Raw genomic sequence first — 19,324 nt, forward strand, 5'->3', positions numbered from 1 at the left:
TTTATTGTTTGGTATAAATTGCCTCCCTTCTGTAACCTCCTATTAATTTCGTTAGTTATCCTTCCATCCCTAGATATTTCACTCCCTAAATAAGTGAAACTTTCTACCACTTTGAGGGGTTCTCCATTCAAGGTAATATTTCCATTGATTTCTTTCTCTCTTCCAAATACCATTACTTCACTCTTAACTTTATTTATTTTTAATCCATACCTATTCATTATTTCCTTCCACGTATCAAGCTGTAACTGTACATCTACCTCTATCACCCCACATTACCATATCACCTGCAAAAATCATCTTTCTGTCTTTTTCTTTTACTATATCTTTAACGACCCTATTCATTCCCTCCATCAAAACATTAAAAAGCGCAGGAGATAGAATACTTCCTTGCTTAAGTCCTTGTCTTATTTCGAAGTATTCAGAGTTCCCCAATGGTCATCCAGAGTAATTTCGTAAAATATTTAATTTATTAAATTCTTGGCGCAAATTGTTTTTTAAATTCCAGACAATTGCACAAAATGTTCAACAGAAGATGTAGAGCATTTAGCTTTGGAAAAATGATGAGAATAACGTTAACTGAAACTATGAACGTGTCAGATAATCTGCTTGTATTAATACCATAGCGCATACCATCATGTTAAACCAGAAAAGCAAAGCGGCTTCACTTAAATACACTGTTGTTGTTATGTTCTTTCACTGAACAATACAGAAAACTAACTCGTTACAAGGTTAGGAAACGACTGAAACAACTCACTAACGTTTGCCAATAATGACACAAAAGTTTTTACATTCTTAATGGAAAGTAAACAAGTTTACTTGTGTAATAATTATTCCTTGTCTGGATGTGCTGGAAAACTACTGCAGACACCCGTCTGGGATATGTCTTATTAGATTCACTAGATCAGTAACAACAAAATAAATGCAAACCGTTCTTAACTTTACCCTCGTAAAGTTTTGCAATGGCTTCGCATTAGCGAAGTTGCTAAATTTCAGGCAAAATCTTGTATTAGCTATAACTCCGTAAATGAACATTTGCGGACCTATGTTTGTTTGAACTTTTTTTCCTTAGTTTCACTTGTAGCATAACATATTAAAACATGTATATATAGCCCATGCCCATCAAAATGGCTTTTGGTAAGAATTTGAAGTAAATATATCGAGATTTTTCCTAATAACTTTTCCCTAAAACATTTATTAAATTGTTGTTGTTGTTCCGGTCTTCAGTCCAGAGACTGGTTTGATAGAACTTGCCTTGCTACCCTATCCTATGCAAGCCTCTTCAAGTGACTTCTGCAACCTACGACCACCTGAATCAGCTTAGGGTATTCATCTCTTGGTCTCCCTCGACAACTTTTACCCTCCAAGCTTCCCTCGAATACTAAACTGATGATCCCATGATGCCTCAGAATATGCCCTACCAGCCGATATCTTCTTCTAGTCATGCGAAGAATTCCTCTTCTCCCCAATTCTATTCAATACCTCTTCATTGGTTACGTGATCTACACATCGACTTTTCAGCATTCTTCTGTAGCACCACATTTCGAAAGCTTGAATTCTCTTCTCGTCCAAACTATTTATCGTCCATGTTTCACTTCCAAACATGGCTTCACTCCATACAAATACTTTCAGAAACGACTTCCTGACACTCAAATCTATACTCGATGTTAAAAAATTTCTCTTCTTCAGAAACGCTTTCCCTGCCGTCGTAGTCTTACATTTTGTATCCTCTCTACGTCGACCATCATCAGTTAATTTGCTCCCCAAATAGCAAAACTCCTTTACTACTTTAAGTGTTTCATATTAGAAACAAATAAGCTCTCGGTCACAAATATTAAGTCAAAATTGACCAGGTTTCGACGCTACTATGAGCGTACGACCTATCTTAGAAGCTAGATTAAGGAAGGGCAAACCTACGTTTCTAACATTTGTAGACTTAGAGAAAGCTTTTGACAATGTTGACTGGAATACGCTCTTTCAAATTCTGAAAGTGGCAGGGGTAAAATACAGGGAGCGAAAGGATATTTACAATTTGTACAGAAACCAGATGGCAGATATAAGAGTCGAGAGACATGAAAGGGAAGCAGTGGTTGGGAAGGGAGTGAGACAGGGTTGTAGTCTCTCCCGATGTTATTCAATCTGTATATTGAGCAAGCAGTGAAGGAAACAAAAGAAAAATTCCGAGTAGATATTAAAATCCATGGAGAAGAAATAAAAACGTTGAGGTTCGTCGATGACATTGTAATTCTGTCAGACACAGCACAGGATCTGGAAGAGAATCCGAATGGAATGGACAGTGTCTTAAAAGGAGGATATAAGATGAACATCAACAAAAGCAAAACGAGGATAATGGAATGTAGTACAATTAAGTCGAGTAATGCTCAGGGAATGAGATTAGGAAATGAGACACTAAAAGTAGTAAAGGAGTTTTGCTATTTGGGGAGCAAAATAACTGATGATGGTCGAAGAAGAGAGGATATAAAGTATAGACTGGCAATGGCAAGGAAAGCGTTTCTGAAGAAGAGAAATTTGTTAACATCGAGCCTAGATTTAAGTGTCAGGAAGTCGTTTCTGAAAGTATTTGTATGGAGTGTAGCCATGTATGGAAGTGAAACATGGACGATAAATAGTTTAGACGAGAAGAGAATAGAAGCTTTCGAAATGAGGTGCTACAGAAGAATGCTGAAGATTAGATGGGGTAGATCACATAACTAATGAGGGAGTATTGAATAGGATTGGGGAGAATAGTAGTTTGTGGCACAACTTGACCAGAAGAAGGGATCTGTTGGCAGGGCATGTTCTGAGGCATCAAGGGATCACAAATTTAGTATTGGAGGGCAGCGTGGAGGGTAAAAATCTTAGAGGGAGACCAAGAGATGAATACACTAAGCAGATTCAAAAGGATGTAGGCTGCAGTAGGTACTGGGAGATGAAGAAGCTTGCACAGGATAGAGTAGCATGGAGAGCTGCATCAAACCAGTCTCAGGACTGAAGACCACCACAACAACAACATGAGCGTCGTCTTCAGAATTAAACTAACTGTTTTAAAACATATTAGGTATATAATACATTAATAAAATTAAAGTTTGTACTGACTGGAAAGAGATGCAGTACTTACAAGTCACATTTAAAAAAATCTAAGCCGGAAAGGCGACGTCATGTATAGTAGTCAATAAGATGGCGAGCCGCTAAGGGCTGCTCGTACTTGAGTAAACAAGAGTTGCGGACCAGGGTTCACATTACACCATCCAGATTTTTGAGTGGTTTCCCCAAACGGATTTAGGCACTTCTAGGATAGTTTCTGGTTTTGAAAATTACTGTTGCAGCTTGTTCATAATCTCTAACGACGTCGTTGTCGATGGGACCTTAATGTTTCGAATAACTTCGAAATCTATAGGTACAAATACTTTGTCACGTTTTCTGATGAGAAGAGAGACGAGCCTATTAATGGCGAACTCAGGGGAACACTAAAGGAACAGTTTATCACAAAAGTGTGTCAAATATCTTTCCATCATGTTATTCAGCTCAAGATGGGCATCATGCAATGAACTAACACTGAAGAAGGTTTTCTTTTTATCTTTTTAATAGAGTTGTAATTTAAAATTATATCCACCCCAGTAATAAAGTAGTCGCCCGACCTCTATTTCCAAATCGTAAGTTCTTTGATCATTTTGTATCTCTTCTTCGAATTAATCATTCGTCCCTTGTGAGAATATATGCATGGTATAACCACGATGGACCACACTATTAGAAAAGCTACATAAATATTCGATATTTCATATGTAAATTAGCTCATGATTATGTATTAATATAGGAGGAATATTAGTTGGGATACTTGATTCACATTCGGAAGGAACTGATTCAGATCCCTGTGCTATATTTGATCTCTGTGACTTCTCGAAATCTGTTTAATTTTTAATGGCGTCGGGTAATGCCCTACACAGTCAAGTAGAAAATTCTAAAACATGAAAGGCACCGGTGTTAAAGAAAACAATCCAAAAAATATAACTTCTCTCGAGTACAACGTGATGTCAAAATGTATTAAAACCCGCGAAGACTGAAAGAATATCGAAACACAATTTCAATGGTGATAAATCTGTAATTGACTCCTATTGTAGCTTACAGGATATCGGTTGCTGCTAGGCGAAACATGTTGGAGATAACCTTGTTATTTTCGGCTGAATCGCTTCTCAAACGCTGATTTGTGCCTATCAGAGAAATCAGAGGCGTATTCGCGTCCATTGTTTAACAGCGAAACAACAGAACGGACGTGAGCACTGCCCTTTGGGTCCGTTCCAATTAGTTGACCATTGTACCGCGCGTAGCGCTGCGTGTCACACACGGTCGTAGTAGCCGCATTCGGCGCCAGGTGGCAGGTGGCGGCGCACCCATAACTAATTCCTACGAGGTGGGACCTGACGGTGAAGTTGGCACCATTTCAGCTTCGTTAATCCGCCAATTAACGCACAGCGCTGGCAGGCGGAAGAAAAACGGAGACACTAAAGAATTAGTCGCTTGCCAAGGCGAGAAATTAATTTTACACGAAACAATAGGGTAATTGGCTGGATGGTGGAACACGCTGAATAAGAAAATTAAATGGAAAATAAGCGCACCATTGTCCACAACTAGCTGCAGTCCGTCGCTCGCCTGCGCTATTAAGCACAGTAACATTAATACAGTTTCGTGAACATTAATGCCATTTAGTGCTAATTACGTAACTTTACATACAGTCCGAACTAAATTACTGATGGTTAAATATCAAGAGCTGCTGTGTAGGACAGAAATTTTCACATCTGTCGTACATCACGATTAGCAGCATAAAAAAAAGTTTAAAATGTTCCAATCCCCCTCCCCCACACCCTCTCAAGTTCTGGTCAAGATTTTGGATCTCAAACTAACCACTAAATCCTTTGTAATAGAGATGTTCCTATATAAAATTATGTATGCCTATTAGATGCTATAGAGTTGTTTCCTCTCTGGGTATTTATTATTTGGGGACTGGGAGCAGTTAACGACTCGAGGAACACATGTTGATTGAGAAGAGTGTATTTAAGAACAAAACTGTAATTACCATTCCAATAACAAATTCTAAATTACTAATATCTTTCTGCTTTATGTCGCGCGGAGTAGCCGCACGGTTAGAGGCGCCATGTCACGGATTGTGCGGCTCCTCCCGCCGGAGGTTAGGTCCTCCCTTGGGCATGGTTGTGTGTGTTGTTCTTAGCATAAGTTAGTTCAAGCTTGTTTAAGTAGTGTGTAAGTCTAGGGACCGATGACCTCAGCACTTTGGTGCATTAGGAATTCACACACATTTGAACATTTTTTTTCTGCTTTATGCAAATGCTTTTTCTGGAAAATGTATATATCTCCTCACTGTGCTCGAACATATATATTGAAAATGGGCCAATGCGATGATGAGAATAACACACAGGCTGCCAGTTGTTACGCACTGTGAAATCTTCAAGCGCTCAACGCACATATACTGCAGCTAATTTCCATATGGCTAAATAGATGGCGATTAAACCCATCGGAAAAGCAATGGGAAAATATTTATAGTCATGATAAGATTTGTGGCAAAACTTTGTTCAGTGTCAAGCCTTATTCAGATTATTCAGCTGTAGGATACTGTGGTGTACAAAGCACAGTAAATAAATTAGGTATCTAAAACTCTCCTTAAATAATAATAATAAATGATCAGGAAGTAGTTTCAAGAACACTGTTACAATTCTCTATTCACTGCATGTCGCTAACTTTCTGAGGTAACTGACGAACTGCAATGTTTTGAATACGACAGTCAGCTGCTGAATCTTATTTTCTGCTCTTGGTCACAAATCTCAACTTTTTTGAAGACTTTCTTTCCACATTGTAACGTAAACTGGGAAAATGTTATGGACAATTGATTGTTTCACATTTAAGTGACAAAGAATTACTTTGAGCGATTTTATATTTACGATTGACGTCTCCTATCCCTTTCTATTAATGGCTACTGCCATTAGTGGCAGCACTTTTTTCCTCTGTTCCTAACCACTAACGTCTCCCTTTCCATAAGTTTTACACGGATCTCGTCTTTTCTGTTCCCCTCTAAGGCCATTTGTGGTTCTTCTAGCTTCCAAGACATCGTGACCTCTTAGGAAACGCAGAGTAACGTAAAGGAAAATAGAAAACGTCATTACTACTAATAATCGCATCTCCATTACATTTACACAGAGAATCGCATCGTGTCGACTGCGGCAAATAGTGGAATGCGAACCAGTTTTTTGTAGCAGTTATGATACACCTCGAACTTTATAAAGAACAAAGCCGACAGTTATTGATTTTTGTTACAAGTATTTCGGTCACTGCTAATAATAGATTTCCGATCTCGAGTTGATATTGGTACTTAGTGATAACAATGTTAAAACGACTGACAGAATTACTTGTAACACGTAACGGTATACTTTGGTTTTATTTTTCCTGAACATCGATATGTATCGTAATTGCTATAAAAAACTGCTTCACATTCCACGAAGTGTTGAAGTGGACAGAATAACTCATACTTAAGTTACTGCATAAATACGTTATTAACTCATGCGCTAGGGATTATGGGAGCGTGCAACTGAAGATGATTTTCAGAATTTCAGCAATACTTAAAGTTACAAGCCATCTTGAAATTAGTTTATTGGCAACTCCTGTTTATAAGTATTCTTTCTATATATTGTCAGAAAATACACGTTAGTTTACTTGGGATAGGAAAAGACACTTCGCTTTGAAAATTCATTTGTTCTACAGTTGCAGATAAATGTAACCAAAAGTAGAGACGTGCTTGACACTGAAATTTTAGATCAAATTACTTACGATTACATTCTGGAAATACTACATACTGCGCCATAAAACACATGACTTTCACTTTTCGTTCCGAAAGTCAATTAAATTATCCCATGTTTGCCAAAAATACAGCTTTTTACACACGTAATTCAGTGCTAACACTCTGCTCCAAAGACCTTGCATAATTTTGCAGAAAAGATGATCTACCTTTCTGAATGTATGTGTGAGGCCACAGAAAGAGTTGAGTAATGTTCGTTTCACAACAATTCCCGCAATCCTGGGAGTGAGCTATTATCGCCAATTGCGAGTGCATTTAATGTATTTAATGATAATGGTTAGTGTCTGATAATTATTCAGTGCTCCCTTACACTGGAGCTGCGTAGCGCCAATGATTTACAAATTAATAGTGAAAGACACTGCTATAGACTACCAATACTTGATGAAGAAACAGAATTTGCGTTCTATAGGGCCAGGTATTAAAATGGGAGGATAAAAAATAAATGGTACTTCATTAATTAATTTTTTAAATATATTATAACATATACTTTCGACTTTCGTTAACGTTGATACGGGCCTCACAAAATTTCTTGCACGCGTGCCAGAGATTTACAAAAATACGTAATTCTTGGAAAGATTTATTATAAGTATTAGTGTAATAAAATGTCACATAATGATAATTGCTGAATTATTTGCCGAATACAGTCCAGAGGCGAGATTCGTTATGCCAGTACGAATTTAAAATACCACTGAAATATACTTTTATTGCTCGGATTGATTTAGAGAAAGCTTTTGAAAAAGTTCGCTGATGTAAATGTTTATTGCACACTAAAATAGTGAAGCCACTGTCATCTTTATTTCACACTAAAATAGTGAAGCCACTGTCATCTTTAAAAAAAAAAGGGGTTACATTACCGGTTTTAACGAATTACGTCGTCATTTTCAAATGTAAAAAATCTGTTGGAGATTATATATTGGAGATTGTGACTATACATCTGAGAACAATTACGAAGAATAATGTTGCCAGGTGTATGGTCACAATTCCCATTACATACCATATTGTCTAACTGATGTTTTACTTTGGAAAATGACGACGTAATTCGTTAAAACCGGTAATGTAACCCCTTTTTCTAAAGAAAAATTTTATGTACTGTGGCAGTGGCTTCACTATTGTTGAGTCAAATAAACATTTAACTTATAGTCAACTCCTTTACGACAACTATATCGGACTGAGTTCACTGAAATTAACTGTTTGAAGATCTGAAAGAGGGAGAGATTAAATACAAGGTGCAGAAGTATATTCATCATTTGTACAAGAAGCAGAGAACAGTTATAAGAATGGAAGAACATTAGAGGGAAGCAGTAGTTGAGAATGCAGTCAGACGGGCTTTAGCGAATTTTAACATTTATTCGATATGTTCAGTGAACGACCTATGAAGGAATTTGGAAACAGAATTAAAGTTCCGGGAGGAGAAATAAAATATTTTAGATTCACCTCTCGCGCTGTAATTCTGTCAGAGGCACAAAGGTCTTGGCAGCCGAGTGGAAAGGACTGTGTAATGCATTGAGAAGTGGTCGTAGGATGAATATTAGCAAAAGGACAACCACCAGCGGTAGAATGGAACGACGGCAGTAAAAATTTGTACCGGACCGGGTCACGAGCCTGGCTTTCCCACTTGTAGCGAGCAGTCAGTCGCCTTACTATTTGGCTATTCGTGCACAACCAAAGGCCAGTCACAAACCCTCATCTGTCTTCAACCACAAGTCTACTCGTACATCCATTACGTATGTTCGTGCACATGTCAGACGTCGTCCACGAGAGTCGCTTTCCGGTACCGGCAGATAAATACGATGTTGCAGGCACTGCAACATCGTATTATCACTAAATATCACTTAATAACGCATCAACGGTCTTCAAGATACAATATGATAACAAATACCGAAGTTAAATATCGTATGGTTTAGAACTACCAAAATAAATAACGTCGTGGTTTCTGAAATCGAATGTTGTTGGTTCGCATCCCGTTACATACACTTTATTTTTGCATGTTCGCGTTGTTAACACTTTCTGTTACTTTCTTATGAATGTAATGCTTACATGTTTTTTTTCATATCAGCATTGTTAACACCCTCCGTTACTTTCTTATGAATGTAACGAAAATATATTCTGCAATGTTACATTTTATTTACATTCAATCTGATCTGTGAACGAAGGATGAAATTAATATTTAGCGATTTCCGAGTACGTGGTTAGCCAGGAACATAAAAAGCTCTCCGTCTTCAGGCCACAAGTGATCCATCGGGACCATCCGACCGCCGTGTCATCCTCAGTTGAGAATGCGGATAGGAGGGGCGTGTGGTCAGCACACCGCTCTCCCGGTCGTTATGATGGTTTTCTTTGACCGGAGCCGTTACTATTCGGTCGAGTAGCTCCTCAATTGGCATCACGAGGCTGAGTGCACCCCGAAAAATGGCAACAGCTCATGGCGGCTGGATGGTCACCCATCCAAGCGCCAGCCACGCCCGACAGTGCTTAACTTCGGTGATCTCACGGGAACCGGTGTATCCACTGCGGCAAGGCCGTTGCCCAGGAACATAAGAGGACACCTTAAATCACTGCGACTATAACGAACAACAATAAAATTTATATTTTTCCTTCTCACCTATGTTTGACTCTTTATTTCTGAATATGTGCCGCCTTTCGAGTGTGTGATTAAGCGGGAACCTAAGAGGACAGTTGAAATTGCTGCCAGTGAAACGAGGAGCATTAACATTCATATTTTTCAAGGTCACAAATATTTCGCTGTTTATTTGCGATTGTGTGGCGTTTTCCGAGGGTGTTGTTGGTCAGGAACCTATGAATACTGCGAGAGAAACGAGCAGCAATAAAATTCATATTCTGCATTTGCACTAATATTTGGCTCTTTATTTCCAAATACGTGGCGATTTCCGAGTGTGTAGTTAGTCTGGAACCTAAGAGTACAGCTTTAAATGCTGCGACTAAAACGAGTTGCAGTTCTCTCTTTGATCTCCGAATATGTAGTGACTTCCGATGTGTGGTTAGGCAGGAGCCTAAAAAGACAGCATTAATTGCTGCGTGTGATTCGAGGAGCAATAACATTCTCGTTCTTTCTTGTCGCAAAGCCGATAACCGATCATGAGGTCGTCGGTATCGCGCAACATCAAAATGGCATCACGTTTGCGGTAATCGTTGTGAAACGAGCATTACCCGAAAGACTTCGGTGAATGTAATCCTTAGTGGAAAATTGTATGATACATATCGTTCGCAAGGCATAATTTAGTGAGCCAAAAAAAAAGTGCGTTTCTGATAGAAGCCACTTAAAACGATATATTTTAAAGATATGACTACATTATTCTCAGACCTCATTCGTAAAAATGATTGGTGACCTGTTAAATTAAAATACCACGTATGCTTATGACGTTTCTAAAGCAGATACTTGCATTGCTTTTTTATATCACCAACTGTGATTTTCTCTGATATACGAGTTTATATCCATAAGTAATGTATAATCGAATAGAGGAGCATCTCAAATAACAAAAAACGACGAATCGATGAAGATATAACTCTCCAGTCTGGGCCAAGCTTATTAATTATTGTACAACTCGGCATCAGTCTCTTATTGCGATACAGTACAATGTATGAACAGTCCGTTTAGTAAACTAGCAGATCACATAAAATAGTGAAAGACGTTAATTCTTGATATTGGCATGAGCTCGAATCATGAGCCATGGTCAAGCATTCTTCACCTTCGTAATAATAAAGAACAACCGCCTTCAGCCACAAACCGTGATTTTCTTAAAATGCATGATGCATTTAGAACCCTGGGTGTTCATATTCAGGTGCTTTGAGAGTCTACATATCATTTACATTTCGTTTAGTCCTGTACCTGGCAAGATCACTTTGTTATATTACGAAATGCCACGCTATGAAGTTTATAAAACTATGATACATCGAAAAGTAACTTACTATTTGTAGTAGTAGGTGTATGGTTCTGGAGAATGTTTATGTACACATAAACACTTCCTATTACACAGCACATTTGCAGAAACATTTTGACACAGCACGTTTTCGAATACATTTCAAAACAAGTCAAAGAGTTTAAACCGTAAAGCTGCTGCATTTTTATAAGTCACAGATATCATTTACAAGATGGTACATTACTATTTGCATAGATGTCCTTAATAATAAAAATATTTGTGAATATGACAATTGTGTCTACATTTTATGAAATAGATACATTATTAAATACTTGTTTCTGTAGGAAAAAATAAACTTCTAAAATTACTGAAAAAATCCAGGAAGTTTCATACTGAAAAAATGTTGAACTCTGTTTGTTCATTCAATAAGTTTTCATGAGTTTTTTCTTTATGTAACATCATTACTAATTGCTCTATCATATCACAGTATTTACCATTGCTATCTGTGTGGAGTACAAGGCTTCGAGTGATCAGAATAGCAGTAATTAGCATAACAAAGTAAAAGATGATGATGTTTACAGGAAATGCTAAATATGTCTACCATCATTCCTCAACAATAGCTGTAGTCGAGGAATAATGTTGTGAACAGCACTGAAAAGCATGTCCGGATTCATGGTGAGGCATTGTCGTCGGATGTTGTCTTCCAGCATCCCTGGAGATGTCGGTCGATCACGATACACTTGCGACTTCAGGTAACCCCAAAGAAAATAATCGCACGGACTGAGGTCTTGGGACCTGAGAGGCCAAAGCATCACCAAACGACGAGCGTATAGCAATATTTTTTTTTGTTCTAATAAAACCCCGAGTCATTCCAAGCATGTGTGTCAATTTTTACCTCTCTATCTACATTATTCCGTGTTTTATTAAGTTTTCAAATTTGTAATGACTTTTTGGACACATGTTGAAAATGTGTGCCCCACCCGGGATTCGAACCCGGAATCTCCTGTTTACATAGCAGACACTCTCTCCATCTGAGCCACCGAGGGCACAGCGGATTGTGCTCTTGCACGCTTCCCGTGAGACCCACATTCCCAACATGTCCACATCACTACATTCGTAGTGCACCTAAAAGTGTAGCGATAACAAAAAGAAGACACCAAACGTGTCAGTCTGTAGGTTTAGTAAGGGCCACAAGGGTTATGAAACATCACCTTACGAGACACAGTTGCCTGCACACAATTACTGAAGAAGACCGTTTCTTTTTACGAACAGAAAATGGATAGTAAACAAAACAAGACATGACGAAAGACGTTGTATATCTACGAAGTAACATGACCAATTTTTTTGCTATACTTCAAAACAAACCAATTTATTTGAACATAAAATAGGAAACTGGTACAGAATGCAGTACCAGATAAGCCGCCGTAACTGTAGACACAAAAGTAAGTTACCACACAAGAATTATAAAAAAGCTGCAAAGGAATAAACGTGTCTCCGTATTCAAAAGAAACAAATTCCGCAGCTGTTGCTATATCAAAGCCCCAAAAGTCATAATTTCTGAACCCAATGGTCTTTCGAAGAAGAAGTAATTTTTTTTTAAAATAACTATTCGTGGATTGGAAAAGATATATTGGAAGAGATATACATTGCATAAAAGAACGTAATTAGAATTATGTAAGATGTCTACGCACGTTCATCTAGCTGGCATCTCTTTCAACAACATGGAATTTAACCCCGCAGTCTCCTAGTACATTTATTAACTTACGAAACGTGTTTGAGAGTAACAGAGAAATTTACGAGTAAAATATTCGAAGTAAAAAGATAACCATTACGCTTTGATGAGTCTACTTTTGCCACAAAAATGGATGAAACACCTTGGCATAAAACTGTTTGGCAATCTACCCACGGAAATATAATTTCGAAAGACAGTGGAAGTGATTTCAAATATAGATTAAGTATCTTCCTCATTAACAATTCATAGAGGAATTCTTGAACAGAAATAATTAGTCACACACACCAAAAACGTGTAAATGGCCTACATGAGGCCATAAAAATATTTTTAATATTTCAAAGTGTTTTTTATGTTTTTTCTGTTGAAAGGTGTCACATCATAATGTTTATATGAATATGAAACCTCTAGTTAACTGGACGGAGGATGATACATTTCTAGGAGAACTACTGGGGCTTTCTAACGCGACCCTGTGTTCCCTGCTTTAGTATGAGGCTGACTGTCTCGTTAATTTCATACTGTGATCGCAGACTCAGATAAAAGGACAAAATTACCAATTTTATTGATTAGGAGTAAAACTGTTAAAAAATATGTGGTTTTGTCTCGATCATAGTATTACACATTGACAGCAGAATACGGACATGGTTTTTTTTTTAACAAATCCCGTCCGTTCCATTCCAGCAGAGTTTTTCTGACTTGCTTTGCGATTTAATTGGAAAAGTTTTTAACGAATGTTACTCGTTAGAGACTCAGAAGGAGATTAGAGGAATCAGCCATCACTGGACATCGCGTCTTTCTTTGACAAGATTACTTGGATTCGTCCACAGGGCTAAGCTGGCTCGTTTGTTCTTCTTCCTAAGGTCAGGGAAGCCATTGACATAATGTAATTAGGAAGTAAATTAACTATTACTATAAAATTTCTTATTATATAAATTCAGTTTGAGTGAGATCCCTAGTAAATTTACTAATGAGGATTTTGATCAACAAAATAAAAAGCTGATGTTCATCTTTTGAGGCATCCCTTGTACACTACTTATTATTTATTTATTCCAGTCCAACTTCTCGAAATAAGTTATGGACTGATAAAATTTTGTTTTAAGTAAATCGTTATAATAATCAATCTTGGTGTGCAGTTTCCTGAACTGAATCTTAAGCTAAGTCTACAGTACTAATACTCTGGCCTTATCTCTGTTAATTACTACTACTACTACTACTACTACTACTACTACTAAAACATTTTTTTGACTATTTACACGCTACTCTACACGCAATTTTCCTGTCATCTTTTCCCATTCTTTGACCCGTTGCACGAAGAGGAAATACTTATATGTCTGTGTATAACATTTCATATATTCATCACGAGAAAAGTTACATTTCGATTTCAATATACACTCCTGGAAATGAAAAAAAGAACACATTGACACAGGTGGGTCTGACACACCGTACTTTCTCAGGACACTGCGAGAGGGCTGTACAAGCAATGATAAAAACGCACGGCACAGCAGACACACCAGGAACCGCGGTGTTGGCCGTCGAATGGCGCTAGCTGCGCAGCATTTGTGCACCGCCGCCGTCAGTGTCAGCGTGTTTGCCGTGGCATACAAAGCTCCATCGCAGTCTTTAACACTGATAGCATACCGCGACAGCGTGAACGTGAACCGTATGTGCAGTTGACGGACTTTGAGCGAGGGCGTATAGTGGGCATGCGGGAGGCCGGGTGGACGTACCGCCGAATTGCTCAACAGGTGGGCCCTGAGGTCTCCACAGTACATCGATGTTGTCGCCAGTGGTCGGCGGAAGGTGCACGTGCCCGTCGACCTGGGACCGGACCGCAACGACGCACGGATGCACGCCAAGACCGTAGAATCCTACGCAGTGCCGTAGGGGACCGCACCGCCACTTCCCAGCAAATTAGGGACACTCTTACTCCTGGGGTATCGGCGAGGACCATTCGCAACCGTCTCCATGAAGCTGAGCTACGGTCCCGCACACGGTTAGGCCGTCTTCCGCTCACGCCCCAACATCGTGCAGCCCGCCTCCAGTGGTGTCGCGACAGGCGTGAATGGAGGGACGAATGGAGACGTGTCGTCTTCAGCGATGAGAGTCGCTTCTGCCTTGGTGCCAATGATGGTCGAATGCGTGTTTGGCGCCGTGCAGGTGAGCGCCACAATCAGGACTGCATACGACCGAGGCACACAGGGCCCACACCCGGCATCATGGTGTGGGGAGCGATCTCCTACACTTGCCGTACTCCTCTGGTGATCGTCGAGGGGACACTGAATAGTGCACGGTACATCCAAACCGTCATCGAACCCATCGTTCTACCATTCCTAGACCGGCAAGGAAACTTGCTGTTCCAACACTACAATGCACTTCCGCATGTATCCCGTGCCACCCAATGTGCTCTAGAAGGTGTAAGTCAACTACCCTGGCCAGCAAGATCTCCGGATCTGTCCCCCATTGAGCATGTTTGGGACTGGATGAAGCGTTGTCTCACGCGATCTGCACGTCCAGCACGAACGCTGGTCCAACTGAGGCGCCAGGTGGAAATGGCATGGCAAGCCGTTCCACAGGACTACATCCAGCATCTCTACGATCGTCTCCATATGAGAATAGCAGCCTGCATTGCTGCGAAAGGTGGATATACACTGTACTAGTGCCGACATTGTGCATGCTCTGTTGCCTGTGTCTATGTGCCTGTGGTTCTGTCAGTGTGATCATGTGATGTATCTGACCCCAGGAATGTGTCAATAAAGTTTCCCCTTCCTGGGACAACGAATTCACGGTGTTCTTATTTCAATTTCCAGGAGTGTAATAACCGCCCGTACAGCAGAACGCGGTAACACATCGCTTCCGGGATCCGGGGAGGCGCGCCGGCCGGAAGCGAATCAGCCTGCTGGATTAACCATGAGAGTTAGTGTGACGGCCAGCATGGATAATCATGTCTCTCTTACACGATTCGGAAACATTTCGAAAACGTTCTCATAGTTTAAACTGGACTTCCACTGGAGCCATAGATGTGGGGTACAGAAATTACGTCCCGGAAACGAAGAGGTGGCCACCGTCTATCACTAACATTGCCAAATCCAACCCCGGGTTAAGCCTAGGAGAAAGATGACGACGTTTGAATACAGGCTGCGTTTAAAGTTTTGTTCTGTTTCTGAAGCGCAGTGCAATGTTCCGTAATCCTCTGTCAGTGAAGCAAGTTGACTCTTTGAAATCATTTTCGTGCATGCGAGGACGGATACGAATTTGTCTTTGAGGAGTTCTGTGCGAAGACTGGTTTGATGGAGCTGTCCATGCGACTCTATCTATGCTTCCCACATTTTTATTTTTTCTGTGTATAAGTCTTGGTCTCCCTCTACAGTTTTCACTTCCCCTTCCCCTTCACGCTCTCGTCCCTCCTTCATTATCAAATTAACTTAACTTTTACCTCTCTGGTCGTGTGAAATCAACAGATCCCTTCTTCTAGTCAAACTGCGTTATAAATTTATTTTTTCTGTGTTGTGATGTGTAATAATTGTTAATTATTTCATTATGTAGGCTTTACCGCGCGGAACGATATTCGTGAGGAGGAGACAAAAATTTCGCCACATAACACGTAGATAAGGGCACTGATCCCGTATTCAGAAAAATTACAGTAAAATTTCTGGAGGATCATCCAAATTTCGTTTTTTTCTGATTTCTCAAAATCGTTTAAAGCAAACGCAGAAACGATTGCTTCGACAAGGCAACGGCCGATTTACTTCGCCGACCCCCTTTTAACAGACTTTGTGCGACGATTGTAAGACCGTTAAATCCCAATTCTCCCTCCTTTTGCCTAAATAAGTTGTAGTTGTGAACTTCAGCCCTGACGACGTGGAAACGGTCGTACCACTACTGGTAACATGGTGGTTCAATACATCCGGACCTCGTGGCCTCGGAGAAGCACTGCAGTCTCGAAAAAATCATGGTTGCAGGTTCGAGCCCCGTCTCGAGTACACGGTGCGTTACTGTCAGTATGTGTCTATATAGAGAATTAAATGCAGTGTGAGGAGGCAGACCACCAGATCCCACGCCAATAAAACCACTCTCAGAAGACGTACAAAACATCTTCAGTTCTTGAAGTTAGAAGAGAAGTACACATAAATGTCAAATCCAAATGGCTCCAAGCAATATGGGACTTAACATCTGAGGTCATCAGTCCCCTAGACTTAGAACTGCTTAAACCAAACTAACCTAAGGACATCACACATATCCATGCCCGAGGCAGGATTCGAACCTGCGACCGACCGTAGTAGCAGCGCGGTTCCGAACTGAAGCGCCTGGAACCACTCGGCCACAGAGGGCGGCACATATACAGTGAATCATAATTCAATCAAGGCCTCTTGATGACAACATTTAACTGTTTACATTCAGTACAGATAAAGTTGAATGACTAATGGATAACCTTAATAAAACAAATTGAAAGTAGGTCCAAAAATTAATTACAACACGACTAAAGTAACGCATCATCGAAACATCTATGAGATAATTGTACGAATTGATAATAGAATAAGTTGCCGGTTTTTTGTATTAAGGTGATCTGAAGACAGTGGATGGTTTGGGACCAAAATCAATAGACAGAAAAGTTAAAAGACATGGTGCACCTCGCCTACCCTCCGCTTCTTCTAAGACGTAGAACCCTACCAAGGTGACGTGACGCCGCGCTGTGTGACCTCGGAAGCATCTACCTCAACTCCACTGACATGTGTGAAGCAAACAGTCAGTTTGAACAGCGATTAATCAAAGCTTATAACGGAGGTATTTCACATTAAAATTTTACATACCAGGAAAACTAAAATTAATCACCGAAATGTGGAGGAAAGAGGGCACTTGTATTCATTACTGGATTATACGTCATGCGTCAATTAAAAATAAAAGATACATAGTGATGTCAAGGAAGCCACTATATGCATGAGACGAGGGAAAGAGAGAAACACTGACAACAAGGGGCAACAGTGGGCCATACTATCTCACCCTTGTATGCAGACGATGACCATTCAGTGTCATCAGATCGCCTGACTCACGTAGACTATTTACCTCTCGCGAGCAATAAATTTAATACGCAACTTTCAAAGCCTCTCACTATTCCTTATTCAGTTTGTTACCAAAGTTATCTTATTTACTATCGAAAACAGTTTTGATCACAAATTATTTATTCCGGTGACCGGTTTAGACCACAACTGCGGTCATCTTCAGACCTACAAGTGGTCAGTACCGTTGACTGCCATTCGGAACTCGGATTCGAATCCCTGTACTACCACGGATTTTTCCTTGGAGACAGGACTGATACGGCCAACTGAAGAGATGGTCGACCGGTTACTAGCGATTCTACGGCCAAGACACCCTACAACGACGGGAGAGCGGGATGCTAAACAGACGCCCCTCCAAACAGCAACCGATCATGCCATTGACAAAGGACGACACGGCGTTCGGTGGGGTCCGACTGGTCCGTCAGAGCCAGAACACTGAACTTGACAAAAAGGGTGTTCTATGGAGTCTCTTTTCTAACTTCTTTGGACCTCCGCCCTTCCTACTGGCAAACAAAAATTACGGAGGAATGACGCAAATAAACGGTATTTGTTTTCGGTGGCCGATGCTATCAATTTAAAGTCATGCCTTTCGGACTAAATATTAGCGGAGGAGTTTTTATAGCCGCTCTAGATACAGTCTTAGGACCTGAATTACTCGAAGCAGTAACTGTATATGTGGATGACTTATTGATAGCTACCCGAACTTGGGAAGAGCATTTATATTTATTGAATAAGGTTTTCGAAAGATTTAAACAATATGGAGTTACTGCAGATTTAAGGAAGTCAAAATTCGGCAGAAATAAGATAAAGTTCTTGGGGCATATCATTTCACAAAGTGGCATCATCCCTGATCCTCAGAAGCTAGATAGCTTAAAGAAAAAAAAGGGAGGGTGAGTACATATAATTTTGAACAGGAATCCATGGACAGAAACGTACTGTTTCCGCGCTACAGCTATTTGAAAACATGTTTGTTAGGTAGGTTTGCAACAGGGTAGTTATGCTGAGGGGTGCTTACGTCGGACTGTCTGAGGTCATTTGCCATCCATCCTATTCCACTGACCTGGTTCGAGCCTCGTTCATGTCTCCGAGTGTTAAGGCAACGTATTGAGTACTCGTTTGGAGAATACACTGATACGATCCTTAAGTATGCCGTAGCTCGCGGTAATGGAAGAGTTGCTCGTCGCCTTTATCAAAATCGTTATGCACAAAGTCCGATCCCATCGCGTATCCTTTTCGCCACAATCACGCAGTGCCTTCACGCGTCAGCAAGCGCGACTATGGCGCTCCAAAAAGACGCCGCACTATGGAAGGGACCGTACTGCAGCATATTGAAGAGAACCCATCAACGAATACACGAACAATCGGGCGTGCAACTGATGTGGCGACCAACAACTACATTCGTACCACCTTCAACATTCCATACCACATTTCACAATCACAGACAGGTGAATGGGTCTCGAACCAGGTCACAGAGATAAATTACACGTCAAATGACATCAAACAGTCCGACATAAGCATCGCCCATCATGATTACCCTGTTGCAAACCTACCAGGCAAACATGTTTTCGACCGGCTGCAGCACAGAAACCTAACGTATCTGTATATGGGTTCCTATTCGAAATATTATGTACTCATTCCCGTCTATAAGCCCTACAATTTTGTAACGGGTATTTCAGAACACCTTGTATACATCTGCGCAAAATAAAATTGGCACGAAAAGTGTTTCATAAGTCTTTAAGACAGACAACCTATCTTATATCAGCCACACCAGGGGCAGATGGCTTAACTTGGGTTTGAATATCTC

At 40.3% G+C, this 19,324-nt stretch overlaps 1 protein-coding gene and 1 pseudogene across 3 annotated transcripts in view; both read right to left on the bottom strand.

The window, feature by feature from the left end:
• The window catches only part of LOC126283955 (protein still life, isoform SIF type 1), a 1,235,171-nt gene that overhangs the window by 980,870 nt on the left and 234,977 nt on the right, over positions 1-19,324 (bottom strand). The window lies entirely within an intron of this gene.
• On the bottom strand, positions 9,270-9,386 carry LOC126285617 (5S ribosomal RNA; annotated as a pseudogene).

Source organism: Schistocerca gregaria, chromosome 8 (assembly GCF_023897955.1).
Source record: "Schistocerca gregaria isolate iqSchGreg1 chromosome 8, iqSchGreg1.2, whole genome shotgun sequence".
NCBI lineage: Eukaryota > Metazoa > Arthropoda > Insecta > Orthoptera > Acrididae > Schistocerca > Schistocerca gregaria.